Source organism: Callithrix jacchus, chromosome 12, assembly GCF_049354715.1.
Source record: "Callithrix jacchus isolate 240 chromosome 12, calJac240_pri, whole genome shotgun sequence".
Taxonomy (NCBI): Eukaryota; Metazoa; Chordata; class Mammalia; order Primates; family Cebidae; genus Callithrix; species Callithrix jacchus.
In genome coordinates this window covers 17,149,801-17,164,211 of record NC_133513.1, presented here as the reverse complement: position 1 = coordinate 17,164,211, position 14,411 = coordinate 17,149,801, and the positions used below count along the sequence as shown (strand labels likewise).

At 44.5% G+C, this 14,411-nt stretch overlaps 1 protein-coding gene across 4 annotated transcripts in view; it reads left to right on the top strand.

Moving 5' to 3' along the window:
* Nucleotides 1–14,411, top strand: part of TNFRSF17 (TNF receptor superfamily member 17) — a 135,662-nt gene that overhangs the window by 73,685 nt on the left and 47,566 nt on the right. The gene's annotated exons all lie outside the window — the stretch shown is intronic.

The following is a 14,411-nucleotide window of genomic DNA, read 5'->3' as shown; positions in this document are numbered from 1 at the left end:
ACAAAACCCGTCTCTACTAAAAATACAAAAATTAACTGGGCATGGTGGCATGCACCTGTAATCCCAGCTACTTAGAAGGCTGAGGCAGGAGGATCACTTGAACTTGGGAGATGGAGGTTGCAGTGAGCTGAGATCACACCCCGGCACTCCAGTCTGGGTAACAGAGGGAGACTTTGTCTCAAAAACAAAACATGTTCAAAATGAAACTCAGAGGGAGACTTTGTCTCAAAAACAAAACAAAATGTTCAAAAGAAACAAAATACATTTAGGCCAGATACTATTACCTACTGAGGCCCTCTGTGTTCAAAATGGAAATTAGAAAACCTTGGAGATGCGTTAAAGATATAATAGACAGGCCTGGTGCGGTGGCTCACGCCTATAATCCCAGCACTTTGGGAGGCCGAGGTGGGTGGATCACGAGGTCAAGAAATCGAGACCATCCTGGTCAACAAGGTGGTCTCTACTAAAAATACACAAATTAGCTGGGCATGGTGGTGCTCGTCTGTAGTCCCAGCTACTCAGGAGGCTGAGGCAGGAGAATTGCTTGAACCCAGGAGGCGGAGTTTGCAGTGAGCCAAAATCGTGCTATTGCACTCCAGTCTGGGTAACAACAATGAAACTCCGTCTCAAAAAAAAAAAAAAAAAAAGATATAATAGACAATGAGATGGTGTGTGCTTGTAGTCCCAGCTACCTGAAAGGCTGAGGCAGTGAGTTATGATAGCACCACTCACTGGGGAACATAGTGAGACCCTGCTTCAAAAATAAATAAATAAGCAGGGCACAGTAGCTCATGCCTGTAATCTCAGCACTTTGGGAAGCTGGGGTGGGTGGATCACTTGAGGCCAGGAGTTTGAGATCAGCCTAACTACCAAAGTGAAACACCCATCTCTACTAAAAATACAAAAAAAAATTTAGCCAGATGTGGTGGTGTGTGCTTGTAATCCCAGCTATTCAGGAGGTTGAAATAGGAGAATCGCTTGAATCTGGGAGGTAGGTGCTTCAGTGAGCTGAGATCGCTCCAGTGTATTCCAGCCTGGATGACAGAGTGAGATTCTCTCTCAGACAAACAAACAAAAACTGGAATCCTGCTGAGCACAGGGAATGTGAAAGGCGCTAGATTTTGAGATAGCCTGAGGGGGAAGTGCAGCTATGCCCTCTCCTCCTTCCACTCAGCCCACGGGTTCTGTGTTGTTACAGAGTGGAGAGCAGAAACCCCTGCATTATTTAAAGGATTTTTCTTTCTATCTGTCTAATTTCTGTCTCTCTTTCTCTCTCTGCCTTTCTCACATTCAAACCTTCATAGTTGCATTTACCAAGTTAAATACAGGGATACTATGACTCCACTGTGTGTAGCTTGTCAAAGCATCCCCTCATAATCTGTTTTATCCTGTGGCTTCTACAAAACAAAACAAAAACCCAGAGGGCGGGGCACAGTGGCTCATACCTACAATCCCAGCACTTTGGGAGGCTGAGGCAGGAGGATCACTTGAACCCAGGAGTTTGAGACTAGCCTGGGCAACATAGAGAGACCTTTGTCTCTACCAAAAAAAAATTAGTTGGGCATGATGGTGCATGCCTAACTTCCCAGCTACTTAGGAGGCTGAGGCAGGATTGCTTGAGCCTGGGAGGTCAAGGTTCCAGTGAGCCAAGATCACACCACTGCACTCCAGCCTGCGTGACAGAGTGAGACTCTGTCTAAAAAGCAAAACAAAACCAAACAAAAAAATCCGTTGAATGGGAGAAGAATATATGCAAATCATGTATCTAATAAGGAGCTAATATTCAGAATATACAAAGAACAACTCAATAACAAAAAACTAAGCAACCAAGGAGGCCAGGCGTGGTAGCTCACATCTGTAATCCCAGCATTTTGGGAGGCCGAGGTGGTTGGATCACTTGATGTCAGGAGTTCAAGACTAGCCTGGTCAACATGGTAAAATCCCATCTCTACTAAAAACACAAAAATTAGCTAGGTGTGGTGACATATGCCTGTTAAACTCAGCTATTCAGGAGGCTGAGGCAGGAGAATCCTTTGAACCTAGGAGACAGAGGTTATAGTGAGCCGAGACCGTGGCACTGCATTCCAGACTAGGCAACAAGAACGAAAACTCCATCTCAAAAAGAAAACAAAACAAAACAAAACAAAACAAACAAAAAGAGGCAGAAGTCTTTCAACACTGCCTCCCCAACTTATTTTGATTATGTATATATGTATGTATGTATGAATGTATGTATGTATTTTTGAGATGGAGTCTGGCTCTGTTGCCCAGGCTGGAGTACAGTGGTGTGATCTCAGCTCACTGCAACCTTTACCTCCCGAGTTCAAGCGATTCTCCTGTATCAGCCTCCTGACTAGCTGGTATTACAGGTGCACACTACCACACCCAGCTAATTTTTGTATTTTTAGTAGAGATGGGGTTTTACCATGTCGATCAGGCTGGTCTTGAACTCCTGACCTCATGATCCACCTGCCTCAGCCTCCCAAAGTGCCAGGATTATAGGCATGAGCCACGGCGCCCAGCCTTTGTGTTTCTTTATTAAAAGACAAGCTCTTCCTCTGTTGCCCAGGCTGGAGTACACTGGTACAATCATAGCTTGCTGCAGCCTGGAATTCCTGGACCGAAGCCATCCTCCTGCCTCACCCTCCTGAATAGCAAGGATTATAGATTCCTGCCACCATGCCCGGCCGAGTACATTATTGAAGGGACCACTGCTTAGAGTGGTTATTGTTGACATTGTTTATACATTACTTCCTACATAAGTAATATATGTAAATCTTAAGTGCAGTTCACAATTACGGTATAATCACTTTATGAATACCTTGATGAATCACATTATTCTCTGTGGCAATAACCTCAATTAATGCCATTGTTATTCAGCTCTGTAATAAGACTGAAGTTTTGATGTATTTGATTTACTCAACCTTCATTTGATGTATTGATTTAATCAATCTTCATTTGATCCCATGCCATGCTATGGTTTTGCTAGATTTTTTTCTTTTTCTTTTTTTTGGAGACAGAGTTTCACTGTTGTTACCCATACTGGAGTGCAATGGCATGATCTCGGCTCACCGCAACCTCTGCCTCCTGGGTTCAAGCAATTCTCCTGCCTCAGCCTCCTGAGTAGCTGGGACTACAGGCGTGTGCCACCACGCCCAGCTAATTTTTGTATTTTTAGTAGAGATGGGGTTTCACCATGTTGACCAGGATGGTCTTGATCTCTTGACCTCATGATCCACCCACCTCGACCTCCCAAAGTGCTGGGATTATAGGCGTGAGCCACCGCGCCCGGCCCTAGATTTTTTTCTAAGCCCACCAGTTTCATAATGTTCACAGTAACCATGACAATAATATAAAATATTCCACTTTTTATATATAAAAACATCAATATAGAGTAAGGGTTGGGAATGGCGGCCCAGGCCTGTAATCCTTGCACTTTGGAAGGCCAAAGTGGGAAGACTGCTTGAGGCCAGGAGTTTGAAACCAACCTGGGCAATATAGCAAGACCCCATCTCTCTCTTTTTCTCTCTCTCAAAAAAAAAAAAAAAAAAAATATATATATATATATATATATATATATATACAATAAGAAAATTAAAATTAGCTTGGGTTGAAAAAACATCGATCATGCTGGAATAACAAAGACAGATAAAGCGAGTTGTGAAGCTAATGCCACAACTGTAAAGGGTCCTAATGACCCCCTTCTTTAGTGAGTCTGCTTTTTTACTCATTGAGGAAATTTCTTCTTTTATTTATTTATTAATTTTTTTGAGACAGCGTTTCGCTCTTGTTACCCAGGCTGTAGTGCAATGGCGTGATCTCGGCTCACCGCAACCTCCACCTCCTGGGTTCAGGCAATTCTCCTGCCTCAGCCTCCCGAGTAGCTGGGACTACAGCACGTGCCACCATGCCCAGCTAATTTTTTTGTATTTTTAGTAGAGACGGGGTTTCACCATGTTGACCAGGATGGTCTCGATCTCTTGACCTCATGATCCACCCACCTCGGCCTCCCAAAGTGCTAGGATTACAGGCTTGAGCCACCGCGCCCAGCCCCTGCTTCCAATTGTTTTGTGTATATACTGGAAAGCAAAACTGCTGAATCATATGGTAATTCTCAGTTTAATTTTGTTGAGGAATTGTCATATGGTTGTCCACAGTGACTGCATTGTTTTATATTCCCGTGCTAGTGCACAGAGGTTCCAATAATTTCTCCAAATCATTACCAACACTTGCCGTTTTCTGCTTTTGATTTTTTAAAATAGAAACAGGGTCTCACTGTGTTATCCAGGCTCGGCTCAAACTCCTAGCCTCAGGCAATCTCCAGCCTCAGCCTCCCAAAGTGTTGCAATGACAGGTGTGAGCCATCATGCCCAGCCCAGTTTGTTTTGTTTTTTGAGACGGAGTCTCACTCTGTCGCCCAGGCTGGAGTGCAGTGGTGTGATCTCAGCTCACCACAGCCTCTGCCTCCCAGGTTCAAGTGATTCTCCTTCCTCAGCCTTCCAGGGAGCTGGGAGTACAGGCACACATCATCACACTTGAATAATTTTTGTATTTTTAGTAGAGACAGAATTTCACCATGTTGGCCAGTCTGGTCTTTAACTCCTGACCTCAGATGATCCACCTGCCTTGGCCTCCCAATGTGATGGGATTACGGTGGGAACCACATTGCCTAGCCTCTGTTCGTTTTTTAAGTAACAGCCATCCTAATGGTTATAAAGTGTTATCTCAGTGTGGTTTTGTTTGTATTTCCTTAACGATTAGTGATTTTATGCATCTTTTCATGGGCTTTTGGGCATTCATATTAATATATCTTTGAGAATATCTATTCAAATTCTGATTCTAGATTTCACCCTTGGCCTGGTATGGTGGCTAATGCCTGTAATCCCAGCACGTTGGGAGGCTGAGGCAGGAGGATCACTTGAGGTCAGGAGTTGAGACCTGCCTGGCCAAGATGGTGAAACCCTGTCTCTACTAAAAATACAAAAATTAGCTGGGTGTGATGGCATGTGTCTGTAATCCCACTTTAGGAGGCTAAAGTATGAGAATCATTTGAACCCAGGAAGGCGGAGGTTGCACTGTACTCCATCCTGGGCAACAGAGTGAGACTTTGTCTCCAATCAGTCAATCAACCAATCAATCAATTTCACCTTCTTCCTCCCAAATTTGTTGATATCTCAGAGGATCTGGTTTTGTGCCTTTTTTACACATAACTACGTAGTACTGCATTGTTGTGAAGTTCCTCTTGATAACATGACGATGAACATTTTTATAACCAAAACTTTGAAGACTTCCTTAAGTCTGTAAAGGAAATTTCTGAAAGTGAACTTCTGGATCAAAGAATATATACACACACACCCATATATATGTATTTAGACAGGATCTTGCTTTGTCACCCAGGCTAGAGTAATACTGGAACAATCATGGCTCACTGCAGCCTTGACCTCCTGTGCTTAGGTGATCCTCTGACCTCAGCTGCTTCTATTTTTTTTTTCCAAGTTTATCATTTATTTGTTTATTTATTTAATTTCTGAGTCAAAATCTTGCTCTTGTCCCCTTGGCTGTAATGCATTGGTGTGATCTCAGCTCACTGCAACCTCTGCTTCCTGGTTCAAGCAAATCTCCTGCCTCCGCCTCCCGAGTAGCTGGGATTACAGACACCTGCCACCATGTCCAGCTAATTTTTGTATTTTTAGTAGAGATGGGGTTTCACCATGTTGGCCAGGCTGCTGTCGAATTCCTGACCTCAGGTGATCCACCTGCCTTGGCTTCCCAAAGTTCTAGGATTGCAGGCATGAGGCACTGCACCTGACAACCTCAGCTTCTTGAGTAGCTGGGACTATAAGTATGCACCAGCATGTCTGGCTAATTTTTTTTTTTTTTTTGGTAGAGGGTCTCTCTATGTTGCCCAGACTGGTCTCCAACTCCTGGGATCCTCCTGCCTCAGCCTCCCAAAGTGCTGGGATTACAGGCATGAACCGCAGAGCCCAGCCAAGAATATCTTTTTTTTCCCAGCCTTTTCATTCACATTGCTGAATGCCCCTTGGAGTGGTGATACTGCTTATATTGCTACTTGAGTTGTAAAGAGAGAAAGATAGTATTATTTTAGTGCTTAGAAACACATTTCCTGCCTTTACCCCCTATAAATTACATCCTGTTTCTTTGGGGTTTAAATTGCTTTTGTCAGATAAGTCAGGCCGGTGGGTGCTAATCTTTGTGGCTGGGACTAAACATTGCTAATGTCACTAAGCTAAGAACAGCAGTATCAGATTGAGAGTGGGATGGCCTTTAATTTCCAGCCAGGCGATTGAAGTCTGTTTATAATTGTCTAGCAGAAGGACTGGCTGATGTCCAATAGTACTCATTTGAAATGTTTTGTTTGTGTACAGTCAACTTAGTGTTTCCATATTTCAGTTTCTAATGAAACATAAATTTGGAGAATGATAATTTGCCTGATAGTTTCTTTTTTTTCATTTTGAGACAGTCTTGCTCTGTCGCCAGGCGCCTTCTGGGTTTAAGCAATTCTCCTGCCTCAGCCTCCCAAGTAGGTGGGACTACAGGTGGTGCACACCACCATGCCCAGCTAATTTTTGTATTTTAGTAGAGATGGGGTTTCATCATGTTGGCCAGGATGGTCTCGATCTCTTGACCTCATGATCCACCCACTTTGGCCTCCAGAGTTCTGGGATTACAGATGCGAGCCACTGCACCTGGCCAATAATTTGCCTGATAGTTTCTGACACTTCCTGGACAAATCTTTGCACCATTGTTATTTATTTATTTATTTTTCAACAGACTTTCTTCTTTCACCCAGGGTAGAGTCCAATGGTGTGATCTTGGCTCTCTGCAACCTCTGTTCTGGGGTTCAAGCAATTTTCTTACCTCAGCCTCCTGAGTAGCTGGGATTACAGGTGTGCACCACCATGCCCAGCTAATGTTTGTATTTTTAGTAGAGACAGGGTTTCACCATATTGCCCAGGCTGGCCTCAAATTCCTGGGCTCAAGTGATCTTCCCACCTTGGCCTCCCAAAGTGCTGGGATTACAGGCGTGAGACACCACATGCATGGCTGAGAAGTCACTTTCACTGCTGTGAGCTGCATTGCCTGGTATTGGGGGAGGGCTGGTACTCCAGGAATGTCTCTAGGTCACATGCCACCCTAGTTCTCTGGCTCTCAGCCCAGCCCAGCACTAGGAGTTGCCTAGGAATTGCAGTTCTGTATCCTAGACTGCCTTTCAAGTTCATCTAAGACACCAAAGCAATTTGACCCTTGGTCGTTTGGCTTCCATAGAAACTCAAGGGATGGTCCCGGAGCAGTGGTTCACACCTGTAATCCCAGCACTTTGGAAGGCCAAGGTGGGTGGATCACCTGAGGTTGGGAGTTCAAGACCAGCCTGACCAACATGAAAAAAAAAACCCCATCTCTACTGAAAATACAAAATTAGCCAGGTGTGGTGGTGCCTGCCTGTAATCCCAGCTACTCAGGAGGCTGAGGCAGGAGAATTTCTTGAACCTGGGAGGCGGAGGTTGAAGTGAACCAAGATCACACCATTGCACTCCAGCCTGGGTGACAGAGCGTGTCATAGTTTCAGAAAAACAACACACAAAACAAAAACAAAAACAAAAAACCAGAGATTGTGATTGCTGTTGGTTCCTGTGACAGTGCTTTTCTGTGTACAGGTAGTTGTTAACATTTGGTGTTCTTGCAGAGAGCATGAATGGTGCAGGCTTCTATTCCATCATCTTGCTTTACCTCCACTCACATTCCAGGAATAGATGTTTCTAAGAGTGGGATCCAGAGGTTACTGGGCATCCATCTACAGCATATAGGTGGCTTTCTGGCTTCTAGGGCAGTTGGGGATACCAGTTTCTTTCTTTCCTTCTCTCTCTCTCTCTTTATTTTTTCTTTATTTCTTTCTTTCCTTTTCTTTCTCTTTCTTTCTTCTTTCTTTCTTTTTTCTTTTCTTTCTCTCTCTCTTTCTTTCTTTCTTTTTTGAGATAAGAGTCTGGCTCTGTCGCCCAGGCTGGAGTTCGTTGGTGAGATATCAGCTCACTGCAACCTCTGCCTTCCAGGTTCAAGCAATTCTCTGCCTCAGTCTACCAAGTAGCTGGGATTACAGGCACCCACCATCATGCCCAACTAATTTTTGTATTTTTAGTAGAGACAGTGTTTTGCCATGTTGGCCAGGCTGGTCTCAAACTCCTGCCCTCCAGTGATCTGCTGGCCTTGGCCTCCCAAAGTGCAGCAATTACAGGCATGAGCCACTGTGACCAGCCAGGTGTCACCAGTTTCAAGTCACCCCAGCAGTTCACCAGGTCTCATGCAGCTTTTTCAGCTCTGGTTGTGTTATTTGTCAGATGAAGACATCACCAGAGCTCCCTCTCCAGCTGGGGAAAAGAGAGCTATAAATAAGAAAGTTGAGGTTCTGCCTGGAACTAGAATTCTCATGAGAGAGGACACCAATGACGGCCAAAGTCTGTCAGTCTTCCTCTTTGCAGACTTCCAGGCCTGGTTTCTGCTGACCTGTATATCTTGGCACATCGAAAGGGAACGCTGCCCTCCAGGGGCCTCCAACATAGATCAGCAAACTCATTGTGCCCACGGCAGAGCTATGGCTCTTGTTTTTCAGAAAGGAGGGTACCAGCTTCACGGCCATGTGGTTCCCAGTGGAGAAGCACACTTTATGGTATGCATCTCTAAGATGGGGATCATAACAGAATCTTTTGCATAAGGCTATGATGAATGTTAAAGGGTACCACATAGCAATAGCATTTATCACAGTGCCTAGTACATGCGAGCCACTCAGGGAGTGTTTGCTGAATGAAATTGTCCCATGACATAGTTCTAGAAGGGGGACTACTTTGCCATTTTGCCCATATGGGATAGTATTCTCAACTGAATGATATCGAATGCTTTCTTTGCATGAATTGTGATTGTCATAAGATACACCTCTATTTATTTATTTATTTTTGAGATGGAGTCTCACTCTTTGGCCCAGGCTGGAGTGCAGTGGCACAATCTCGGCTCCCTGTAACCTCCACATCCTAGGTTTAAGTGCTTCTTCTGCCTCAGCCTCCTGAGTGGCTGGGATTACAGGCATGGGTCACCACACCCAGCTACTTTTTGTATTGTTTTTAGTAGAGACAGGGTTTCATCATGTTCACCAGGCTGGTTTCAAACTCCTGACACCAGGTGACCCACCTGGCTGCTGAGTAGCTGGAATTACAGACGTGAGCCACTGTGCCTTGCCCTGGTACACCTCTTTTAGGCATGTCATATGATATACCTCCATCAGGGTGGTGAATTGCAATGACAGATTTTCTTTTTTAAATAGAATCTTGCTCTGTCTCCTGGTTGGAGTACAGTGGTGCAAACTCAGCTCACTTCCACCTCTGCCTCCTGGGTTCAGTTGATTCTCCCACCTCAAGTAGCAGGAACTTGGGACTACAGGTACACGCCACCATACCCAGCTAAGTTTTGTATTTTTAATAGAGACAGGATTTCATCATGTTGCCCAGGCTGATTTCAAACTCCTGGGCTCAAGCAATCTGCCTTCCTTGGCCTCCCAAAGTCTTGGGATTACAGGCGGGAGCCACTGTGCCTAATGATACATTTTCTTATGTTGAACCATCCTTGCATTCCTGTGATAAGCCCTACTTGATCATGATTGTTGTGGTTTGAATTGTGTCCCCCAAAAAGATGTGTTGAAGTCCTACACCTAGGTGCCCATGCATGTGACCATATTTGGAAATAGTCTTTGATGATGTAATCAAGATGAGGTAATTAGGGTGGGTCATAATTCACTTATGACTGGTGTCCTTATGAGAAGGGGAAAATGCCATGTGAAGGCAGATATATACAAGGGAAGCACAGCGTGTAACAAGGGAGTCAGAGATTGAGTTGTGGCAGCTGCAAACTGAAGAATGCCAAGGATTGCTAGTAAACCACCAGAAGCTAGGAAGAGGCAAGGAAGGATTCTCCCCAATAGATTTCAGAGACTGCATGGCCCTGCTGCCATCTTGATTTCAGACTTCTAACTTTCACAACCCTGAGACGATAAATAAATTTCCATTGTTTTAAGCCACCCAGTTTGTGGCACTTTATTCAATCAGTCCTAGGTTACTATAGTGATACACTATTTCTTATCCATTTGGATTCAATTAGCCAATATTTTATTTAGAATGTTGGCCTCTACATTTGAAAGTGAAATGCATGTATAATTGTATTTATCTTATCTGGTTTTGGAGTCAAGATTACACTCATGTCATCTTGCATTAGGGTTCTCCAGAGGGACAGACATATAGGATACTTGTAAGGGAGATTTATTAGAGAAAATTAACTCAGATGAAAATTAACTCAGATTTATTAGGGAAAAGTAACTCAGATGATCACAAGGTGAAGTCCCATGATAGGCCATCTGCAAACTGGTGAAGAAAGAATCCACTAGGGGTTCAGTATGAGGGCAAAGGCCTCAAAAGCAGGAAAGCCAACAGTGCACCCTTCAGTCTGTGGGTGAAGGCCCGAGAGTCCCTGGCAAACCACTGGTGTAAGTCCAGGAGTCCACAGGCCAAAGAACCTGGAGTCTGATGTCCAAGGGTAGGAGGAATGGGAGGAAGCGTCCAGCCTGGGAGAGAGACTGGAAGACTCAGCAAGCCAGCTTATCCCATCTTCCTCTGCCTGCTGTGTTCTACCCATGATCCCAGCCTATCAGATGGTGCCTACCACATTGAGGGTGGTCTTCCTCTCCCAGTCCACTGATTCAAAAGTCAGTATCCTTTGGCAACACTCTCACAAAAACACACAGAAACGATTCTTTACCAGCTATGTAGGCATCCTTCAATCTAATCAAGGTGACTGCTAATATTAACCATCAAAAATCTGGACTGCTTTCCTTTTTTTTGTTTTTTAGAGTTGGGGTCTTCCTCTGTTGCTCAGGCTGGAGTCCAGTGGTGCAATCATAGCTCACTGCAGGCCTGAAATTCACCTCAGCCTTGGAACTCCTGGGATCAAGCCATCATCCCACTTCAATTTCCTGAGTAGCTAGGATTACAGGCATGAACCACTGTGCCTGGATCTGGACTGCTTTAGAATCCATTTGAGGCCAGGCACAGTGGCTCACACCTGCAATCCCAGAGCTTTGGGAGGCTGAGATGGGCGGATCACCTGAGGTCAGGCATTCAAGACCAGCCTGGCCAACATGGGGAAACCTCGTCTCTACCAAAAATACAAAAATTAGCTGGGCATGGTGGTGGGCACCTGTAATCCCAGCTACTCAGGAGGCTGAGGCAGGGGAATTGCTTGAATACGGGAAGTGGAGGTTGCGGTGAGCTGAGATCATGCTATTGCACTCCAGCCTGGGCAACAAGAGCGAAACTCCATCTCAAAAAAAAAAAAAAAGAATCCACTTGTAAAACCATCTGGATCCATGGGCCCAGGCTTTTTTAGGAGAGGGAGGTCTTGGTTACTCTTCAATTTCTTTAATATGTATCAGTTTATTTTAGCACTCTATTCCTTTTTTGTGCCAATTTCTAGGAATTCATCTATTTCCTAAGTCATCGATTGTAATGGTTGCTATAGATCTAGGTGAAATCTAAAATTGTCAAAGAAACACCCTCCATCCTATACCTCAGGGCCTGTGGAAGTCCAATATCCTCCCCTTGATCTCTGCTTCTTCCCAGGAGGTTTATATTTTCCTAGCCTTCCCTGCCTCTTGGGCTCTGGTTTATAATGGTCTGTCTCTTTCTCATACCATGTCAAACCCAATGTGGATTCAATCTCTTCTATAGTTTCCACGCCAACCAAGAGGAGATGTTAGGAGAAACTGTGGAGTCAAGTCACCTCATAGAATACACGCCTTTCCTTACTGGCTCCTTTTTTTTTTTTTGGAGACAGACTCTTGCTCTGTCACTCAGGTTGGAGTGCAATAGTGCAGTCACAGTTTCCTGTAGCTTCAAACTCCTAAGCTTACTTGATCCTCCCATCTTGATCATCGGAGTAGCTGGGACTAGAGGCATGTGCCGCCATGCCTGGCTAATTAAAACAAAAAAATTTTTTTTTTGAGATGGAGTTTCACTGTTGTTGTCCAGGCTGGAATGTAATGGCACCATCTTGGCTCACTGCAACCTCCACCTCCCGGGTTCAAGCGATTCTCCTGCCTCAGCCTCCCAAGTAGCTGGGATTACAAGCATGTGCTGCTACACCTGGCTAATTTTGTATTTTTTAGTAGAGATGGGGTTTATCCATGTTGGTCAGGCTGATCTTGAACTCCTGACCTCAGGTGATCTGCCTGCCTCAGCCTCCCAAAGTGCTGGGATTACAGGTATGAGCCATCACGCCAGGCCTAATTTTTAAATTTTTTATGGAGACAAAGTCTCACCTGTTGCCCAGCCTGGTCTGGAATTCCTGGCCTCAAGCAACTCAAGCAATCCCGGTACCTCAGCCTCCCAAAGTGTTGGGATTGTAGGTGGGAGCCACCATGCCCAGAGGTACTGGCTTCTTATTTCTTTTTTTCAGCTCATCTTGCCCTCATTCTCTCCCTCTAGGGTTCCCCCTAAGAGCCCAACTTCTCTTTCTATTCTTCTGATTCACTCTCCTTTGAAGCTTTGATCCCCTAGGACCCGAAGACCTAAAAAGGGCTCATTTTCTAGTCCAAGCATTAACTTGCTATCTTTACCAACGAAGAAAACTCCCTCCCTCGAAGGGATTCTTGTTTTGCTGTTAAAGTAATATACCTTATTGTATCTCTCTATCAGTATTTGAGCTATTTAGATTTTATTTTTAAAAAATGAGGAGAAGGTAAATGGAGAGCAACTGAACCCATCCAATACAATGAGAACTCTATAATGCTAATAAAAAGGCACACCACAGGTTACAGATTCTATACAATGGGATTCATTCAGATATCAATTTCATGTTCTTTCTACAAAGGAACTATTCATATTAAAAAATTCTTAGCTCTAGCTAATAAATAATACTCTGCATTATGGTTCAATTTAGTGTTTTTTAAAAAAATCTCAATTTTAGCTCATTCCCTTTTCTGTACCATTCTCTCTCTCTCTCTCTCTCTCTCTCATTGCCCAGGCTGGAGTGCAATAGTGTGATCTCAGCTCACAGCAGCCTCCTCCTTCCAAGTTCAAGTGATTCTCCTACCTCAGCCTCTCAAGCAGCTGGGATTACAGGCTGGAGTGCAGAAGAATGATCATAGTTCACTGCAACTTCCAACTCCTGGGCTCATGATCCTCCCACCTCAGCCTCCCAAAGTGCTGGGATTACAGGCGTGGGCCACTGCTCCCAGTCATCATCCTTTCTTTTTATTCCTTGATATCTCTGCTGAAGTTAGTTGCCTCCTTTTATCAAGTTCTTTGTCCTATTCAAACTGAGTTATTTGTCTTCACCATAGCAAGCATGCAAAATTGACTGTAAAATGCTCAGTCTTTGTCCCAGAATTGATAAGGAAGATTGCCTCTCTCCATGATGCTCCATGATGCTCAACAAAATGCAAGTTACACAAAACCCAGCTCAAGTTGGTGTAGGCAATACAACGCAATGCAAAAGGTTTTTTAATTTGAGACAGAGTTTTGCTCTTGTTGCCAAAGCTGGACTACAATGATGTAATCTCAGCTCACCGCAACCTCTGCCTCCCAAGTTCAAGCGATTCTCATGCCTCAGCCTCTTGAGTAGCTGGGATTACAGGCACATGCCCCCACACCCGGCTAATTTTTTGTATTTTTAGTAGAAACGGGGTTTCATCATGTTAGCAGAGCTGGTCTTGAACTCCCAACCTCAGGTGATCCACCCACCTTGGCCTCCCAAAGTGCTAGGATTACAGGCATGAGCCGCTGCACCCAGCAATACAAAGAATCTGTTGGTGCCAGAAGCTGGACGGACTTCGTGTACTATTTCATCAGGGGTCTGATCCTGTTTCTGTACAGTTTTCTGAGCTCTGCCCTCCTCTGAGTCAGCTCCATCCTAGGATGGTGGGAAGATCCTGAACCCCATGTCACTTTAGAAGAAGCTGTTTCTTCATGCCTTGCTCTTGAGAGTGAGGAAGTGCTGCCTGAAAAGATGCTAAGCAGGCCAGGTGCGATGGCTCACACCTGTAATCCCAGTGTTTTGGGAGGCCAAGGTGGGAGCATTACTTGAGGCCGGGAGTTTGAGAGCAGCCTGCACTACACGGTGAAACCTCTCCTTTACAAAAAATAAAAATTAGCCAGGCATAGTAGCACACACCTGTAGTCCCAGCTACTCAGGGGGCTGAAGTGGGAGGCTCACTTAAGCCTAGGAGTTCGAGGTTGCAGTGAGCTATGATTGCATCATTGTCCTCCAGCCTGGACAATATTGTGAGACCTTGCCTCTCCAAAAAAATTTAAAAATAAATAAATAGAAAAAAAAAAAAGAAAACAAAAATTCTAAAC